At 36.9% G+C, this 20509-nt stretch overlaps 1 long non-coding RNA gene across 1 annotated transcript in view; it reads right to left on the bottom strand.

Annotated features, from left to right (window-relative positions):
* LOC125806157 (uncharacterized) overlaps positions 1–19160 on the bottom strand; it is a 437736-nt gene extending 418576 nt beyond the window's left edge. The window contains exon 1 of the long non-coding RNA XR_007441458.1: positions 19022–19160. This is a non-coding gene — a long non-coding RNA (uncharacterized LOC125806157). The remainder of the gene's footprint in view (positions 1–19021) is intronic.
* Positions 19161–20509: the final 1349 nt, after the last annotated feature.

The following is a 20509-nucleotide window of genomic DNA, read 5'->3' as shown; positions in this document are numbered from 1 at the left end:
TATATATATATATATATATATATATATATATATATATTGGCTCAAGTTAACTTACTCACAAAGTTATAATTTTGCTTTGACTCAGTTAAGTTGTAAATATATACAATTTTAAGTTCATTCAACTTAACTGGGTCAAGTTATCATTAGGTTTTGACTCAGTTAAAGCTCCACTAGGTAGGATTGAGATTCTGTGCTCGTGGGCTCCCCCTACAGTTGTAGAGTGTAATAAATGTTTCAGGCGGATTTTAGTTTCTCTTTCTCGTTTTCTGGCTTTTACAGACATATTCGGTCTCTTTCCAGCCTCTGCCAGAGTGTCTGTATGTTAGTTTGTAAAGAATGGTAGAACTGTTAGAACTAAAGGTCGGAAAGCAGGTCGCAGTTCTCGCGAGCGTTGGTCGCGGCCGCCTCGGAAAACTTACAGAGTCTGGTTTGAGCTCAGAGGAGCTCCGGCACAGACACGAGGGCACCGCTATTCCTCCTATTACACCTCAATGCAGCGCTGCAGTGAGTTTCAAGCTGTAATTTTACTCTTTAAAAAGATCAAAAATCAAGGAAATCCTACCTAGTGCTGCTTTAAAGGCTGTTAAGATGTGAATGTGCCAAAGTCAGAGCTCACATGCCTCTTAAAGAGAGTGACAACGGACACAATGATTGGTTTATTTTACGTTACGCCCAAAATTAACCACACCCATGATTCATTAAGAGAATTAGTACATGCATTTTGAATGTTTTGAGCTGCACAAGGTGTAATTTTTGCGCCTCATGATACCAAAGATACACAGACACACCCTAAATCCAGCTGGGCAATGCACAATTGAATGGTGCACTATAGATCACTAAATAGTTACCTATACATTTCACTATGCTTTAGATTAATCAGTTTGTAGATTTATTTTATTTTGGAAAGTTAGCTTTCTAGGTGTCGTGCCCAATTCTGTCACCCTGCCAGAATCCGTCTCCTGCAGCAGAATGATTATAACAGATTCCCCTCCTATTCCTTTCATTTCTGTGTATAAATAAAGATTAATCTACAGTTATAGTAGATACAGAATCACCAACACTGTTGAGCTGTTGAACCCATACCCAAGTTCAAAGCTAAGTGAAACTGTACCCTGATTGGTTAGATGCTTGGTGCTTCATTTGTTGTGATACATTATGCGAAAGTAATGACTTTTACTTGTTTAGATTTAGTATAACATAATGGAGTAAAATGTAAGGTGGAATTAAAGTAAAAAATAGTGAAATAAAGTGAAAATTTCAGTAAATTATAGATACACTCAAAACTACTTAACTACTGTCCACCACTGTGTGTTTGTGTGTGTGTGTCAGTTTTTCACATGTGCTGGAAATAATCAATTTATGTAATTACACACCGTATAATTAACATTCATCCCCTAATGAGCTGTACCATGACAGTTATTATCTCTCTCTCTCCCTCTCTCTCTCACTCTCTCTTGCTCTCTCTCTTCTTAATTTTTTGGTCTGGAGTACACATCATCCATTCTTTAAGAGAAAGAACCTAAAATACTATTTTTTCCGACCACAAAGCAATCACTGTGTGATGCTTTATTATCCCAGATTCCTCCAAGTTTAGTAGAGAAGTGGGTGGAGCTTCTGATCATGGTGAACATACTGTAAGGCTTGTGTTGTGTACAGTAGTAAAGTTGTAAGTGGTATTAGTGAATATAGTAACTCTGTATTGTAGTAGAGAAGTGGGCGGAGCTTCTTCTGGACATGGTGATCATCATAAGGCTTGTGTTGTGTACAGTAGTAAAGTTGTAAGTGGTGTTAGTGAATATAGTAACTCATATAGTACTGTAGATATGTGTTAAAATATGTGTTATCTTTTATATAAATCATGATGTAAAAGTTGTAAAATTGTCTTTTGCAATAATGAACAGACCACATGTGCTAGCGGTTCCTCTCCCTGGTGCATTTGCTTTATTTCAAGATTAATAAGCAAACGATGCACCAGAACCACAATGGCTCATTCAAACAGACACAAGCGTTATCTTGAAAGGGCTGATAAGTGTGTCTTCATCTCTCTCTCTCTCTCTCTCTCTCTCTCTCTCTCTCTCTCTTTATCTTTCTCTCTCTCTAGTTCTGGGAAATGATAATGTCAGCAGGAAGCAGGGGTAAAAGCTCTGGATCGATACTCTGCTAATAACAGCACCAACAGACCAGACTGAACGAAACCACTTCCCCTGATACAACCTCATATAAACCATAACAGAGGATGAGAGGTCTGTGGGAAGCTCTGTCAATTGCCATGCTTTTCTGTATGTCACCCACATGCACATATATACACATAGTAATATGTGTATACAGCTCTGGAAAAAAAATACGAGATCACTTCAGTTTCTGAATCAGTTTCTGAATCAGTTTCTCTGATTTTGCTATTTATAGGTTTATGTTTGAGTAAAATGAACATTGTTGTTTTATTCTATAAAACTACAGACAAAATTTCTCCCAAATTCCAAATAGAAATATTGTCATTTAGAGCATTTATTTATTTGCAGAAAATGAGAAACGGCTGAAATAACAAAAGAAAATGCAGAACTTTCAGACCTCAAATAATGCAAAGAAAAAAATAAGTTGATATTCATAAAGTTTTAAGAGCTCAGAAATAATCAATATTTAGTGGAATAACCCTGGTTTTAATCACAGTTTTCATGCATCTTGGCATCATGTTCTCCTCCACCAGTCTTACACACTGCTTTTGGATAACTTTATGCTTTTACTCCTGGTGCAAAAGTTCAAGCAGTTCAGCTTGGTTTGATGGTTTGCGATGAAGTTGGGGTCAACTTGGTGATGTAATTAACTTAATTTGATGAGGTGTTAGTGTGTGTTGAGCTGCTGGTACAGTGAGTGGATCAGATACTGCCGCAGTGCTGCTGGAGTTTTTAAACACTGCGTTTAATCTCTCATTGTCCTCCACTCTATTACACACTCCTACCTACAGCTGCGATAAGTTGCTCTAGTTTTTTTTTGTAGTGCATATTTAAATGTAATTTTGTGATATTTAGAGTTCATTTTCGTCCTAACCATTGTACGTATTGTAAATAGGCTGATGCAGCCAGATGCTGTCTTCTATTAGTGAATAAATATTCTGGTGAAGTTCACAACGATTCAGAATTGGGCACTTTTTTTTTTTGCAAATCAGCATTTTGCCAGACAGAATCCTGAACTACTTGTCTGAACTCATCAGGCTACATCAGATTCCCTATGCTGCTCAAACTGCCAATGATGTCTCCTGAAAATCACTGCGTGAGAAACACTCACCATACTTCCAGAACAGGAGCCCAGCCGGCGTGTGAACGACAGCTCCATTCTCCCCCTGCCACTCAGACCTGAGTAAACTGAAGCTAATGCTAACACAGCTCGTCAAGATAAGCTAAGGCTGCAGAACGGGGGAGATTTTCTTATTTAACTTGAGGGAACTCAACTCAAGCTTATGGGATGTGGAAACAAAAAACGTTGGCTTTAAACACCCAGAGGCAAAAGTTAGCTTAGCGAGGCTAACTGAGTAGCCAGTCCTTCCTATTGATTTATCCATTAGGCCATTAGACCCTGTGCTGTTCTCCGGAAGCAAGCAGCGTTTTCATTTCCCACAAACTTCCACATTTAGAAGTGATTCTTTCCTTTAAATAGATTGAGATCTTTGTTCTGCAGAATACATTGCTGTTTAATTTGTTCATGAGACATAAGAGATGGTTCCCACCCAGTCAGTGATCATTATTAACCCTCACACCCTCTGCTTATGGGATTAAATATTTATTTAAAATGGAAAATCCCCATTTAAAATGTTGAGTAAAGCAACACAAGGTTTGGGAAAAATACCCTATTGTGTTCAAATGCTTTAAGTTAAGACAGATCTATCGGTGAGCTGTCAACCCTGCACTCTGCAGCTTGATTTAGGGCATCTCAGTGTGTCTTTGCTATCATAACGACGGGAAAAGTACACCTTGTACAGCTTGAATGCACAAAAGCCACGCACTAATTATCTTAATTAATCATTGATTTGTTTTGGACATAATGTGCAATAAACCAATCAGTGTGTCACTTTCAATTCCCTTTAAGATCCAGGTGAGCTCTGACTTTGGCACATTGCTATTTAAATGGTGCAGCTACCTAGACGTCTCCAATGTTTCTTAGCCAAAGGAAACTAACCGGCACGTTCACATTCGTTCATTCTGTTTAATGTTCATGTAAAAGTTTGCCTAGCTTAGTTGCCAACAGGCACATGCTATGGGTTTGGGCACTGTTGGATGTCCACTGTGCATTGGCGATGTGCCTGTGTTGTCAATTCAATGCCAAGATAGCAATGAACGTCTGACTATTGATGACACTTTTGACGTCTCTACCTGTGTTTTCCATTGCCAAGATCGCAATATGATATTGATGTCAAGTGTTTCTTGTTCCTGCCTTTTGTAAGTAGCACACTTTTAACATACTTCATTGTGTATAAAAATATATATTTTAATATACTGTACTACAATTTTTATAAATGTAGTAATTTATTTTACTTTCTAAAAAGTTACATGATACATTGTACTTTAAGTGAACTACTGTAACAGTTGTTTTAATACACTGATAAAAATGTACAAAAGTATATTTGGAAATAATTATTTAAGAATTTTATTGAATTATACTAAACTAAAAGTGTACTTCATAGTAGTCTATTTATTTAAAATACACTATACACTCTAAAAAACAGAGGTACGATATGAGTACTTTTTTGTACTCGAAGGTACACTCTTTATAATTGTACCCTCAAAGGTACAATATTGGTCTTTACAGGGTCAGATTTGTTCCCTCTGAAGTACAAAGTCATTTCTAACAGCAATAAGTACAAATTTGTACCATTTAACCAGCCTAAGGGTACATTCAGTATTCTGCATCACTGTACTAATGAACAATATATATTTAAATTGCACATTTTTTATTTGAAAGCCAGACAATTTTGTATCATCAAGTTTTTGAGCCATATTCAGTTGATGATAATGTTTATAATCTTTATGATCTTTACTGCCACAAAAACCATGGGTACAAAAAAGGACTTTCACTGAAAGGTACTTTTTTGTACCTCAATATAAGGTACAGCCCCAGAGACAAGCTTTGTACTCTTTTAAGTACAAATCTGTACTTATATTTCTTAGAGTGTATTGTACTTTTTAAAAAGTATGATCAAAGTTTACTTTCAAATATTTGTAAAAAAATTATGAAAGCATAATATTAATGTACTTTTAATGTATCTTAAGTATAAACTTAAATCTGTTATTATATTTACAGCATACTTGTATATTTCTCAATATGTTTTAAGCACAATTAAGTATACTTTTTTTCACCAGGGATTGCATTTGCTGCATCATTGTTTTAAGCTCTTTTCAGAAAGTTGAGGATGGAGAGCTCTGTGGCAGCGGAGGACGATATATGTGTATGTGTGTGTGTGTGTGTGTGTGTGTGTGTGTGTGTATGAGTGGGATGCCACTGAGTCACTGTGGAAACACTCCATTTCCATCCTGGCCCACTCGCAGGCCCCCGCAGCCTGCCAGGGCAATGGCACTTATTAAATTATCATAAAAGCAGCGCAGCGCTCAATAAAAAGAGCCTCCATTCGCCGGCCCTAATGGCCTGCAATCTTTATTCCTCAAACCAAGTTACGGCCCACAGCGGAACTCCGGCCTCGCCGTGCCCCCGTCACCCTCCTCATCCTCCCGCTCGCTCTTCATTAAGAGGGTCCCCGAGACCGCCAGACCGGGGGTCTAAAGTTTACTCGCCTACGTCTGGAAGACTGACAGCTCGGGGGTCCGCAAATATCATAAAGAACGCCTCCAATTTTAATTAATAGGCACAACTCTGCAGAGAGAGAGAGGGAGAGAGAGAGAGAAAGAGAGAGAAAGAGAGAGAGAGAGATATTCATATTTCTGCAGGTTATGAAATATGTTCAGAGTTGTTTATTTGTTATAAAGAATACAGTTTTGATAAACAAACTAATTAGAATACTCACATACAGTATATGAGAATAGTGATATAATTGAACACTCATCATCCACAACATTATGACCATACCCATTTTTTTTCTGGTTAAAAACGGACTCTGGTTGGTTTGTAGCCTTAGTGCGGTTCAATAGTTAATATTTAAATATATATATATATATATATATATATATATATATATATATATATATATATATATACATATATAATCTATATTTAAATGCAACATGAAAGCATTTGATTTGTGTTTCTGAGAGCTTTTTTTAATATAAATTCTCCAAACTTAAGCAGATTTAAGTATTTGTTTTTAAAACATAATGTTTAATACACTTGACGTATATTGTATATATTTTATATGTACTACTTTGCATATTGATGCACATATTTTGTACATCTTAATGCTTCTGGTAAAAAAAAAAAAACTACACTAAAGTGCACTTTAAGCAGTATTTAATGCCAAGATATACAGCTCTGGAAACAATTAAGAGACCACTTCTGTTTCTGAATCAGTTTCTCTGATTTTTCTATTTATAGGTTTATGTTTGAGTAAAATGAACATTGTTGTTTTATTCTATAAACTACAGACAACATTTCTCCCAAATTCCAAATAAAAATTAAGACCTCAAATAATGCAAAGAAAACAAGTTCATATTCATAAAGTTGTAAGAGTTCAGAAATCAATATTTGGTGGAATAACCCTGTTTTTTTATTACAGTTTTCATGCATCTTGGCTTAATGTTCTCCTCCACCAGTCTTACACACTGCTTTTGGATAACTTTATGCTGCTTTACTCCTGGTGCAAAAATTCAAGCAGTTCAGTTTGGTTTGATGGCTTGTGATCATCCATCTTCCTCTTGAATATATTCCAGTGTTTTTTTAATTTGGTGAAATCAAAGAAACTCATAATTTTTAAGTGCTCTCTTATTTTGTCCAGAGCTGTATATATTTTCTATCAACACAACGTTTAATTTAATAATTTAATAAGCATGTTGCTTAAAATATATTATATGGATGTACGTAGAAAGTATATTTTTTTATAAAGTATAGTAAACCTTTAGTATTCTTTACCTAATCTGAACATATATTTTAGTGCTCTTAAATATGCTTAGGGTAGGAAGGAGGGGGCGGGGCAGACTCTCTTCACTGTTTTAGCCATTTTACACACTTTCTGTCAGTAAGTATATATTGTTCATTCATTGTTTTGTGTCCCATGACTTTTGCCACATTCTTACACAGAATGTAAAGAATGCAGCGCTGAGCTGTAGGAGGTGGGAATGTGTATCTGTGTGTGTGAGTGTGAGTGTGTCTGTGTGTGTGTCTTTGTGTGTGTGTGTGTGTGTGTGTGTGTCTACCTGCTGCACAGTAACGTTGCCGTATGGATCAATATCCAATCACACCAGCATCTGTCAGCTACAGCACACACAATCACACACACACACACTGCCTGCCTCCTCCTCCCCAGATGTGTGAAGCTCACGCTGGTTGCCATGGTTGGAGACAATGAACCTAAACAGCTGTGCACCATCTGCTCCTCCACTGTGACTGATTCACATTAGCAGTTCACATTAGCATGTTTTAGCATGAAGCTGTTAGTATGAATGCGAGACATGAATGTTGAAACGGCTTAAAATGCCCATCCCTGCTAAAAGCTAGTCTAAAGTTAGCTAATCTTAGAAGAAGCTTAGTGCTTAGCGACCTGTTCATGAGAAAACTAACAGCTCTGCATCCGTCTTGTAGCCCTTCTGGGATCTAAGCTGCCTATATCTATCATCTATCTATCACGTTGACAATACTTACTGGAGTTTTAGTCTGTCTCTGCTCAGGTAGCTTTTAAGAAGGATGCAGAGGCTGCAGCTCATCGTATGTTTGACTGCGGTTGTGCTCTGTTATGTGTGGGAATCGGACTGGGGAATGGGCAGAGGTGTCAAGTAACTAAGTACAAATATTTACCTCTTTTCCCCATTTTCCCCCAATTTAGCTACACCAACTAATGGTCAATTCATTCATTCACAAGTGATGCCTTAACACAAGGAAGTGAAGACTGGCACATGCCTCCTCCATTACATGTGAAGTCAGACTCCGCCTCCTTTTGTCGAGTAGTATCACAGCGCTAACGCTTGGAGTGCACTATAGGACTCTGTGGGCGTGGCCTAAGCTTTTGTATGCTCCTAATGGCATTTTTTCCCATTTATATTCCGTTATTTTTACTATTTATACTTTAAGTAGTTTTGAAACCAGTACTTTTACACTTTTACTTAAAGAGTAAAAAGCTTGAGTTGATACTTCTTCAACTTCTACAGAAGTATTTTAAACCCTAGTATCTATACATATATTCTACCTACAGAGCAATAAATGAAGATACTTTTCACACCTTTGGGAATGGGAATGGGTAATGGGTATACAGTAGGTTGTAATAAACAGGTAACTCTGTGTGTGATGATATAGATTAAAGTAAAGGTAACCATGTCCTCCTGGAGTTGTGTAGCATGTTAATAAGGGCAGAAAAGTGCATTGATGATCTCTCCTTCCCATTCCAGGGTTGAGACCCTCCGGGCAGAATTTGCCGGAGGATGGGAGGAACTTAATGTTGACTTATTAAGAGCGTAATGGACAGAGGCAGCAGCAGTAATCATGCTTTGGCTGATTGATCAGCACAGCTGGGTGATCGATGGGCCACGTTTGGTCCCTTCACTCTCAAACGTATTGTAATCGCTCTCAGTAATTAAAAGCCATTGATGGAGGGACGGAGGGGCTTCGTCCGGCTGCAGAGAAACACACCAACCAGCCACACCACAGCTTTTACTGTCTGTGTCCCTTACTCAACTGTGGTTGTTAGTTAAAGAATGAATATCATGGTAAAATGAATGATTTTCACATCTTTTTGTGATAAGAAGGCACATCCACACATGTGCCATTCACCGTTGGGTTGATACGATCTGGCCCGTGAGGTTGTTTGAACTATAATGAACGATAATGAAAAAAAAATATATATATAAAATGCTTCTCTGGTGAGCTTTTGTTTACATTCCTCCCCGTCTCTCTCTCTGTCGCTCTTGGTATGACTTTAGTTTCTGCCTGTTCTCGTTTTTCCACCCATTCTTGGGCTCCCTATCTCCTTATAAGGGCGCCTTTTTCCGGCAGTGTCCCAATTCACTAGTCAGGTCAGTGGTTGTGTATTGGACCGCAACCCTGACGACATGGGGGTTCGATTCCACATGCGGAGCTGTGTGTTTATTTATTTATTTATTCCTTTTTTCTTGGGTTTACCTGCTTTGAGAATAACTGTTCTGCAATTGGGTTCAACAACCCTCTGGGCTGGAGAGCTACTAGTCTGTAGCAGCACTCCATCCCATTACACTTCATTACACTTCATTGGAACACAGCCCCTTTTTGTTGGTATTGTTTTTCACATATACGTACGTGGAAATCTATTCCATGAGTCTACTCTCTACTGTTCTTGAGCTAATCTGAAGCTACATGAAGTTTGGACGTCTGTAGTGACCGTCTCCCAATGTATTCCCAATAGGGCTTTATATTGGCTTGAACTTGGCAATATGATATGTGTTGTCATGATACAGAAGTTACAATTAGTTACATGCATCACACTATATTGTGATACTGTAAGCAAGACGATACATATCGATTGCTTAAACAAAAGTTTCGAAAAAAAAAAAAAAAACTGTCATAGCATAAAAACACCAAACCCCCCCTCATGGCATCCAACAATCTGCATCTCACGCTATCAGAGGAACACTGCTGCTGCTTCAGCTCAGCCAATCAGCACTCCCCCTTGCCCTGCCTCTAAACCCATACATCACCCATTGCTCCTCCCAAATAAACCCTTTCCATTTCTTTAAGAATTTTTTAAATTTGAGCTGAGGGTGGAGTCAGCTAAAATCAGGGGGTTTAAACACTGCTTAGCAAACATGCATGACTGCACCTGATTGGACAGGCGTAACAACACAAACCTGGACACACACACACACACACACACACACACACACACACACACTTCTGACTCCAATGATTTGGGCTGCATAATGAAATGGAGTGGTACTCCTGTGGCCAACGCTGCCATTCTGGGACTGTATGCTCATGAATTTTGAGAGGTTAATCGTCTCTTTCACTTTGGGGAGAAAAAAAAAATCACGCTGCCAAATTGATTTTCTCTCTGACATTGTGGGAGTGAGGGGGCGGGGCTTTAATGGTTTGACACATGCCCAGTATTTAGGGGAATGTCCTTGTGTGCCATCAAATACTCTCTATCTCTCTGTCTCTCTCTCTCTCTCTCTCTCTCTCTCTCTTCTACACAGCCTTCAATATTCGTTCTATCTCTCTCGACCAATCCACAGGCTGCAACTATTTACAGGCGCCTCTCGCGCTCGGGGTTGGGGGTTTGGGGGGTGTGCGGGTGGAGGCGGTGGTGGTCGGGTGGGGGGGTTGCTCTGTTAATTAATCCAAGATTGGAAAAATTAATTTAGCTGCAGGGTGGCTAATCAATATCCATGTCCTAAGTCCATTAAATCTCTGTCTGTCTCGCTGTCTCCACCCCGCCCCCACCACCCCTCAACCCGCCCCCCCCGGGCTTTACAAGTTGATTTTCCACCCAATTAATCATAAAACCCCTTTTACATCCTTTAATGGAGGTCAATTAAATCAATAGGCTCATTATGAGCAGAAAGGTAGCACACAATCACGCGCATAAAGACGCAAGGACAGCACACACACACACACCTACACACACACACACACGCATACAGACACACACACACACCATGTAAAGTGAAGAGAATCCGATCAGTTCAGTCCAATTTAATTCTTAAATCTAATATAAACTACTTATAATTGGTGCTTTAACAAAAATTCAGCTCTTTACTTACGCTTCCCCAGTGACATGCCAAAAGTCATGGGACAGCATTATGTAAATTAACCATGAAGTGTTACCTCAGGAAATGGAAATAGACTTGGAAACACTTACTAAAACCTTTAAAAGTGAATGAGGTGATACCTTGTGAGTGAGATTGATTTGAACACTGGCCACTGTGCTCATGGCAAGGCGAGGTGAATTGTTGGTGCGAGTTTGTTCGTAGTTGGAGTCCAACTTAACTGAGGCAAGTGAGGCCTGCAGTTCTTCGGATGTTGTTGTGGGGTCTTTTGTGACCTCTTGGACGAGTCGTCGCTGCGCTCTTGCGGTAATTTTGAGTGGCCGGCCACTCCTGGGAAGGTTCACCACTGTTCCATGTCTTTGCCATTTGTGGACAATGGCTCTCACTGTGGTTCGCTGGATTCCCAAAGCTTTGGAAATGGCTTTATAACCCTTTCCATAAATAGACTGATAGATCTCAATTACCTTCTTTCTCAATTGTTCCTGAATTTCTTTGGATTCCTCGGCATGATGTGTAGCTTTTAAGGATCTTTTGGTGGACTTCACTTTGTCAGGAAGGTTCTATTTAAGTGATGTCTTAATTGAGATTGAGAACAGGTGTGGCAATAATCAGGTCAGGCCTGGGTGCGGCTAGAGACAGTGTACTCAGGTGTCAGAAACCACAGTGACTGTATGTTTAAACAATGGGGCAATCACTTTTTTTTTACACAGGGCCATGTAGGTTTGGATTTTTTTCTACCTTAATAATAAACACCTTCGTTTAAAAATAGCATTTTGTGTTTACCTGTGTTGTCTTTGACTAATATTTAAATTGGTTTGATGTTCCGAAACATTTAAGTGTGACAAACATGCAAGAAATCAGGGAGGATGTGTGGTGTTACACAGCAAGGACATCATTCATAATAGAGGACAAATCAAGCTAAAATAAAGGGAAAAAAGAGAGCAAAAACACAGGCCAAACTATATGAGTGGCAAGAGCGTGTCAATACTGACAAGACACGTCTCAGGTGAGCTCATCATTGCCACAGGGACACACCTTGGCACTTCACCTGCAGGGCAATTTATAATGGATACTATAAGAATACACACACAGACGCACAGAGGAGACACAAACACACAGTGCATGGATGTGGATGACAGCTTTCTGATTTGATGTGTTTTAGTGACGCTATCAAAAATAACAGCAGAATGTGTATACACCACTTTTTATATACATATTATACATACGTATTCATATTCAGAGTAATGTGTGCACTGATTTGGGTCAAGGTGTTACATATTCTGGGATGAAAATGATCTCCCGAGGCTCCTGTGTGAGAGTGTGTGTGATTGTGTGTGTGTGTAAATATGTGTGTGTGTGTGTACGACTAGTGCTGTTCTCATAAAAAAGAAAGCCAAACCAAACCAAGCTGTAAGAGCAACAACAGCATGCTAGTTGAAGTGGCAAGAAATTGACATTTTTTTTGCCACGGGACGAACCTAAGGCAGACCCAGCACTTCACCTGCAGGGCCTATTATAATGGCTACTCCATCAACACACACACACACACACACTCTCACACACACCCAACAGCACCAAGGGATACAGAAGGTGAGTCATGTGATCTGATTCTGGTGAAATAAAGTGTCTTACACATTGTAAGGTGAATATAATCTCCTGAGGGTGTCTGTACTACTGCCACTCCTAGTAGAAGAAAATAAAGTTCTGTCCAGGTGAAATTTGTACATTGCATCATTCCAGGGCAACACTGTATCAATATACAGCTCTAAAAAATAATACAAGACATAAAAAACTTCTGAAATATAATCAAGAGGAAGATGGATGATCACAAGCCATCAAACCAAACTGAACTGCATGAATTTTTGCACCAGGAGTAAAAGCAGCATAAAGTTATCCAAAAGCAGTGTGTAAGACTGGTGGAGGAGAACATGATGCGAAGATGCATGAAAAAAAAACTGTGACTAAAAACCAGGGTTATACCACTTTTGAACTTTTGACACTTTTGCATTATGAAAAAAAAAATTGTTGACTAATATGTATGGTCCTTCGTATTTAAATAAATATATCAAATAAATAAATCAAATGAAGAGTCAAACAATGTAGCTGAACTGCTTGAATTTTTGCACCAGGAGTGAGTAGCATAAAGTTATCCAAAAGCAGTGTGTAAAACTGGTGGAGGAGAACATGATGCCAAGATTCATGAAAACTGTAATTAAAAACCAGGGTTATTCCACCAAATATTGATTTCTAAACTCATTTTCTGCAAATAAATGCTCTAAATGACAATATTTTTATTTGGAATTTGGGAGAAATGTGGTCTGTAGTTTATAGAATAAAACAACAATGTTCATTTTACTTATATACCTATAGATAGCAAAAAAAAAAAAAAAAAATCAGAGAAACTGATTAAGAAACTAAAGTGGTCTCTTAATTTTTTTCTAGAGCTACATTGTACTGTTTTATAAATAATTATTTAATCTATTTTAGCACTAATGTAAATAAGCATTTGTAAAATATTCCATCTTGAGTCTTTAAAAACTGTTCTCATATCATCTGTATTATTCTGTATATTATACTTATAATCACTATAAGAAAAAAATAACATCTCTTAAAGGACCATTGTGGATTACTAGTGCATCTCAAAAAAACAGAATATTATTGAAAATTGACTTTATTTCAGTAATTCATTTGAAAATGTGAAATTAATATATTATTTAGATGTATTACACACAGAGTGATCTATTTTAATTGTATATTTCTTATTTCTTATTGTTGAATTTTCATTGGCTTTAAGCCATAATCCTACAGTGTCAGGATCTCAGAAAATTAGAATAATATATTATATAAGACCAATTGGTACTTTTGGCAGTGTGGGCAGTGTGCCAAATCCTGCTGGAAAATGAAATCTGCAGCTCCATAAAAGTTGTCAGTAGCAGAGGGAAGCATGAAGTGCTGTAAGATTTTGTGGGAAGACAAAACTGCATTGACTTTAGACTTGATAATAAAACACAGTGGATCAACACCAGCAGATGACATGTCTCTCCAAACCATCACTGATCATCAGTAAATTTTACATTTCATTTAGAGTAAATCAAGGGAGCAGAGTCTGGAGGAAGAGTGGAGAGACACACAGTCCAAACTGCTCGAGGTCTGGTGTGAAGTTTCTTCAACCAATCAGTGATGGTTTAGATCACACAGTGTACTATAGTGCTTTAAGGTCTTACAGGTATGAAAGGCTCCCTTCATGCTAGTAATGCTAACAAGGGAATCCTCAGTCGTACTGGTCAAAAAGAAGCTGGTGGTGTTGAACAAGATGCCCGGAGGCGTAGGAGAGGTGGGGAGGCCTGCTGGAGGAGAGAGGGCCATCTGTGTGCCAGAACATCCTGGTCTAATGGGGCCCTGTGGTCCATGTATGGGTGAACCTGAGTGGGCAGTGAGTCAACTGAGCATCTGTGAACAAGATGCTCCACCTAGAATCTGCACACATTTCCCACAGCATCTGAACTACTTCTAAATGTGCAAAGCAGTGATCAGCCATAACATTAGCACCACAGAAAAGTGGAGATAAAAAAGTGATTATCTTAACTTACAGTGACATCTCTCTAAACTGGGTTTAAACTGTATTAGACAACGAGTGCCACAACGAGTGCCACCACAATGCCACCAGCATTGTGGACGACCCCACCCATCCCTCACACAGACACTTCGCTCTGATGCCTTCTCGCAGAAGATACAGGAGCATCCGAGCCTCCACTACGAGACTCTGCAACAGCTTCATCCACCAGGCAGTCAGACTCCTCAACCCACAGAGACAGAGCTGAATTTTCTGGGTTTTCATTGGCTGTAAGCCATAATCATCAACAATAAAAGAAATAAACACTTAAATACATCTATATATTATAATATATGTTATTTTGGACCAAAATAAAGTACATTTTAAATGATAGTCCAATTTTTTTGGTATTTTTAGTCTACAGAAAAATAAGGGTAACGCTTTATAATACAGCCTGTGTTTTGGAGGGTAAATTCCCTTTACTTATGGCGTAACTTCTCTGGATGAACCAGTACATTAAAAATACTTACCTACAGGTCCTACAGGTACTTTAACTTTACGTTTAAATAAAGTACAACCAGTAACAAGAGTGTAACAACTTGGTAACTTTCTGAAACGTACCTAAATAACGTACTTTCCCAACACTTATGGTTTAACTGTTCCCTATGAATCAGTATTTAACAGATACTTACAGGGTCCTACTTGTACTTAAATGTAGGTACAAATAAAGCACAGGAGAACCTGCAATTTCCTTAAACATGTGGTGCCATTTTTTTAAATATAAAATAATATATAATCATTTTGCTCTTTGTTCATAGCAGTTATAAAGGCTTCATTTCTTTATTTATTATTTCATTATTCTAATAATTTTAATATTAGAGTTTGAAAAAGACGATGAGAACTGTCGAGGATGGAGCAGCTAAAAACTGTCAGGGTGGAGCAGGAAAAAACTGTATAGTTTGTAATATCAAGACTAAAATACAATAATATTTATATATCTTTAATAACACAATGAGAAACGCTGAGATTTTAAATAAAAAAATATTAATTAATACACAGAAATCACAAGGTTTTATATTAATGGTTAATAAACCCACACCTCACCTCATTTTTCTGTTCTTACTCAATAAGTACACAGTAATTACTCAGTAAGTACTCAAAAACAACAGGGAGTGGGCTGTATTATGTAGTGTACAGTGTTTTAATGTTATTACTCTGTAAGTACACAGTACTTACCCTCTAAAACACGGGCTGTATTATAAAGTGTTATATATAAATAATAAATAAGAAATTGTTCTCTGTCTTGCCGTTTCAATACTTGTGGAGTGGAGTGTATATTTGTGTTTTTTTTTTTTTTTTACTCTTTTTATGCATAGTATTCAACACACTTTGTATTGATTCTGTATATATTACCTGCTTAGGCACTTCAGTTGGGAATTAGCAGCTAGCATCTTTTTTCTCATGCACATTAAATAAATATTTCTGTATCTTTGACAAAATAAATATAAAAACATGATAAAACAAGTTTGTTTTTCCATGACAGCAACATTCACGCACAACAAAACAGCTAACTAAAGGTCTAAATCTGATTTCCTCTACATTCTGCTGCTGTTGTCTCTCATTTCCAGGACCAAAGCCGAGTCAGTGCCAGCGAAAAGCACGTTATCATCAGCGGCATAAACAGTTTTCAGCAGCAGCAGCAGCAACAGCAGCAACAGCAGCTTCCTCCACCTGCCTCTCCAAAAAAACACAGCCTTTTCCCCCCTGAGAGGGATGATTCAGATGGAGACTGATTTAGAAAAGTCAACCTTTTAAACCTGAGCAGCGCCTCACTCTGACTGGAACAAAGTCTCGGGCTCCGGCAGCAGAAGATCTATTAATAAAGTTCCCCCTGCGTGATTCACCGAGCTAAAACGTGATTTTGAAAACGTCTGAACGTCAGAGACGCAGATAACATCTTCAGCACTGGCATTTAGACAGCACTCATCCAGTAAACATGACTGCACAGAGGAGATACATATCTTAACCCTCCAACACGGTGCTGCACACAACACACACACACACACAACAAACACTCACACTCACGCACAATCCTGGCTTTAAAAGAACACTCCGGCATTTTACAGCCTAATCTCTATCTGTTGCATCTGCATTGAACCATCACTTACCATGAACAATCATTTATTTCTCTGTGCAACCTCATATAACTCTAAAACAAAAAGAATGTGAGAAATATGGGAAATAAACTGTATAGAAAATGTGTGCAGCACGTGCTCTTGCATTGTCAATGCAGGAATGTACCATTAAAATCAATCAATCAATCTACCTTTATTTTCACTCTGTAAATACATTGAGGGTAACCCTCATTTTCAATGTAGCCGACCTTACATAAAGTTACAGGGATTGAAAATGAAGTTTAAATGATAAAAACAAGCGAACAATGTAAGATTTAATTAAGGAAAAATTAAATAATTTAAAATAAAAGGATCTGCAAACAGGCTAAAATGTAGAGCAATAAAACAAAGAGATAAATACGTAGAATAATAACATTTAAGCACAGACAAAAAAAGAATAGTAATAAAACGTAAAAAATAAAGGACTAAAATAACTGCAATTATAAAAATGTAAATGATGAAACTAAAATAAATAAGTAAAAAACTATATTAAGAAAACATAAAAGGAAGAAAATAAATCAAATCAAATCAAATCAAATAAAAGCGTAAAGGTCAAAAGTAAAAGCAGTAACAAAAATAAAATGGACACACCTTAAATTCAGTGTTTTTTCATCGTTTAAAAATGTTAAAATAATAACAAAAAAAGGGTTAAACAAACCAGTATATGTTTTATATTTTAAAGCCTTGCTTAGATACAGACAGTTTTTTACATCTTGGCTTTAGATTTTCATCCAAAGAAAAAAATACTTTATCTATTGCATCTGCATTGAACCATCACTTACTGTGAAGAATAATTTATTTTCCTGTGCAACCTCAAAGAACCCCAACTCAAAAAGTATGTAAGAAATATGGGAAATAAACTGTATAGAAAATGTGTGCAGCATGTGGTTTTACATTGTCTTGCTAAAAAAATCTTACATTCTGTGTTTTTTTGTTATTCAAACACATTTAAGAATGTCTTGCCTCTTAATAAAGTGTTTGAGAGCATCAGTTGTAAAGTAGTGAAGAGGTAGAGTTACAGGTATACAGTGAATAGTGAATATTTGAGTAATGCTCTAATCCATATTAGGAGAATTGGGAGGAGTGTATGTATAGTACCAGTCAAACAATTTGGACACGTTAAATTTAGTGTTTTTTCATCATTTTAAAATGTTAAAATGTTCTGCATTGTAGATTAATACTAAAATAACAAAAAAAAGTGTTAAACAAATCAGTATATGTTTTATATTTTAAATATCTTGTCTTGCTTGGATACAGACAGTTTTGCACATCTTGGCTTTATATTTTCTCAGCCAGCTTTATGAGGTAGAGTCACCTGTAATTCAGTCTTTCAGTTAACAGCTGTGCTGAACTCCTCAAGAGTTAATTACTTTAAGAATATCTTGCCTCTTAAAGTGTTTGAGAGCATCAGTTAAAGTAAAGTAGTGAAGAGGTAGAGTTACAGGTATACAGTGAATAGTGAATATTTGAGTAATGTTCTAATCCAGATTATGAGAAGCAAGTATTACTCAACTAAATAAAGAGAAAAATACTTTATCTGTTGCATCTGCATTAAAGCATCACTTACCATGAACAATCATTTATTTCCCTCTTCAACCTCATATAACCCTAAAACAAAAAGTATATAAGAAATATGGGAAATAAACCAGTCAAACATTTGGACACTTTTAAATTGAGAGTTTTATCATAATTTTAAAATGTGCATTGTAGATTAATACTAAAGTAAAGAAGAAAAAGTGTTAAATGAATCAGAATGTTTTATATATTTTAAATTCTTCTAAAAGTAGCTTTCTAAAAGTAGTTTTTCACATCTTGGCTTTATATTTTCTTTATAAAGTAGAATCATCTGGAATTCAGGCTTTCAGTTAACAGCTGTGCTGAACTAGTCAAGAGTTAATTACTTGAATTTCTTGCCTCTTAAAAAGGTGTACAGTGAATAGTGAATATTTGAGAACTAAGAAACAAATAATTTATCTGTTTCACTTGCATTGAACTATCATTTCCCTGTGCAACCTCATATAACCCCAAATCATAAAGTATGTAAGAAATATGGAAAATTAACTTTATAGAAAATGTGTGCAGCATGTGGTTTTGCATTGTCTTGCTGATAAATGCAGGAATGTGTGTACAGTACCAGTCAAAAATGTAGACAAACCTTAAATTGAGTGTTTTTTCATTATTTTATAAATAATAAAATGTTCTGCATTGTAGAAATAACAAAACAAAGTGTCAAATAAACCAGTATATGTTTTATATTTTAAAGTCTTGTTTAAATTAGACAGTTTTGCACATCTTGGCTTTAGATTTTCTCAGTCAGTTTTATGAGGTAGAGTCACCTTGACTTTCAGGCTTTCAGTTAACAGCTGTGCTAAACTCGTCAAGAGTAAATTATTTTAAGAATGTCTCACCTCTTAATAAAGTGTTTGAGAGCATCAGTTAAAGTAAAGTAGTGAAGAGGTAGAGTTACAGGTATACAGTGAATAGCTCTATTTGAGTAATGTTCTAATCCAGATTATGAGAAGCAACAACTACTCAACTAAATAAAGAAAAACATGACTTTAAGTAAAAATGAAGGTCAGTCAATCCAAAAAGAAGAATTTCAAGAACTTTGAAAAAAAGACCATCAAAAACGTTATGATGATGGAACTGGCACTCATCAGGACTGCACTAGGAAAGAGAAAGCAAGAGTTACCAGCCTCAGAATCCACAAGTTAACAGATTCCCAGCAGATAAGAGCACCTAAAAGCTTCTTCACAGAGTATTTTGCTTTGTTTAACAAATTTTAAAGTTACTACATGATTCCTTTTGTGTTCCTTCATAGTCTGGATCACTTCAGTAGTCCAACATTTTGACTGGTACTGTTGAGCAGATAAAACATGAAATATTTTGGTTTAAAACTGTCTGCAATCTCAAAATTCTAAGTAAATCTTAGAAACAATGCATTTTATTTGCATTTTCAATACTGTCCAAATGAAGCTGTAAATCTGTATGATTCCCTCCTTCAGACACTGAGCCAGTGGGCAGAATCTGTGGTAATACGTTTTCAGGCGTAGTGGTGTGGGTGAAGTTTTACAGGCTGCTGTGAGATTACCATGGATACCAGGAAACCTCAGGGAAAGTGAAAGAAATCAGAGCTAGTTTTTATAATGTGTCGGTCCAAATTTCGAGTCAATTTAGAGTTTTCTGCTCTTTCTTCTCTTCTGAAAGTGACAAAAGAAAAAAATGTTTCTTATTATTAACAATTATTAACAATTGTCCAACTTTAAATCAAATTGTCAAAGAAAAACGTTAGCATTATCTCATTGCAGACAGTATGAAGTATGAACCCAAAATATTTTATGTAATATCTCCTCAAATTCATTTAATTTATTAATAAACTTTACATCCATACCTAATAATTGGCACAATAAAGCATTTACCACTTACCATCACTTTTAACAACACATTTAGAACTGAGGATACCCATGTGGATTTTCTGCTGCCAAGATAGCAATACACCAGATTTATACCAAATTATTACTGATCTTTCATACCATAATACTCCCTGTTTATACACAATACACTGGTTCATCTAGTAGAGAAGTGGGCGGAGCTTCTTCTGGACATGGTTAACATAAATAAGGCTTGTGTTGTGTACAGTAGTAAAGTTGTAAGTGCTATTAGTGAATATAGTAACTCTGTATTGTAGTAGAGAAGTGGGCGGAGCTTCTGGACATGGTTAACATAAATAAGGCTTGTGTTGTGTACAGTAGTAAAGTTGTAAGTGGTATTAGTGAATATAGTAACTCTGTATTGTAGTAGAGAAGTGGGCGGAGCTTCTTCTGGACATGGTTAACATAAATAAGGCTTGTGTTGTGTACAGTAGTAAAGTTGTAAGTGGTATTAGTGAATATAGT

The sequence above is a fragment of the Astyanax mexicanus genome, chromosome 12 (genome assembly GCF_023375975.1).
Source record: "Astyanax mexicanus isolate ESR-SI-001 chromosome 12, AstMex3_surface, whole genome shotgun sequence".
NCBI lineage: Eukaryota > Metazoa > Chordata > Actinopteri > Characiformes > Acestrorhamphidae > Astyanax > Astyanax mexicanus.
This window is presented reverse-complemented; position numbering and strand designations above follow the sequence as displayed.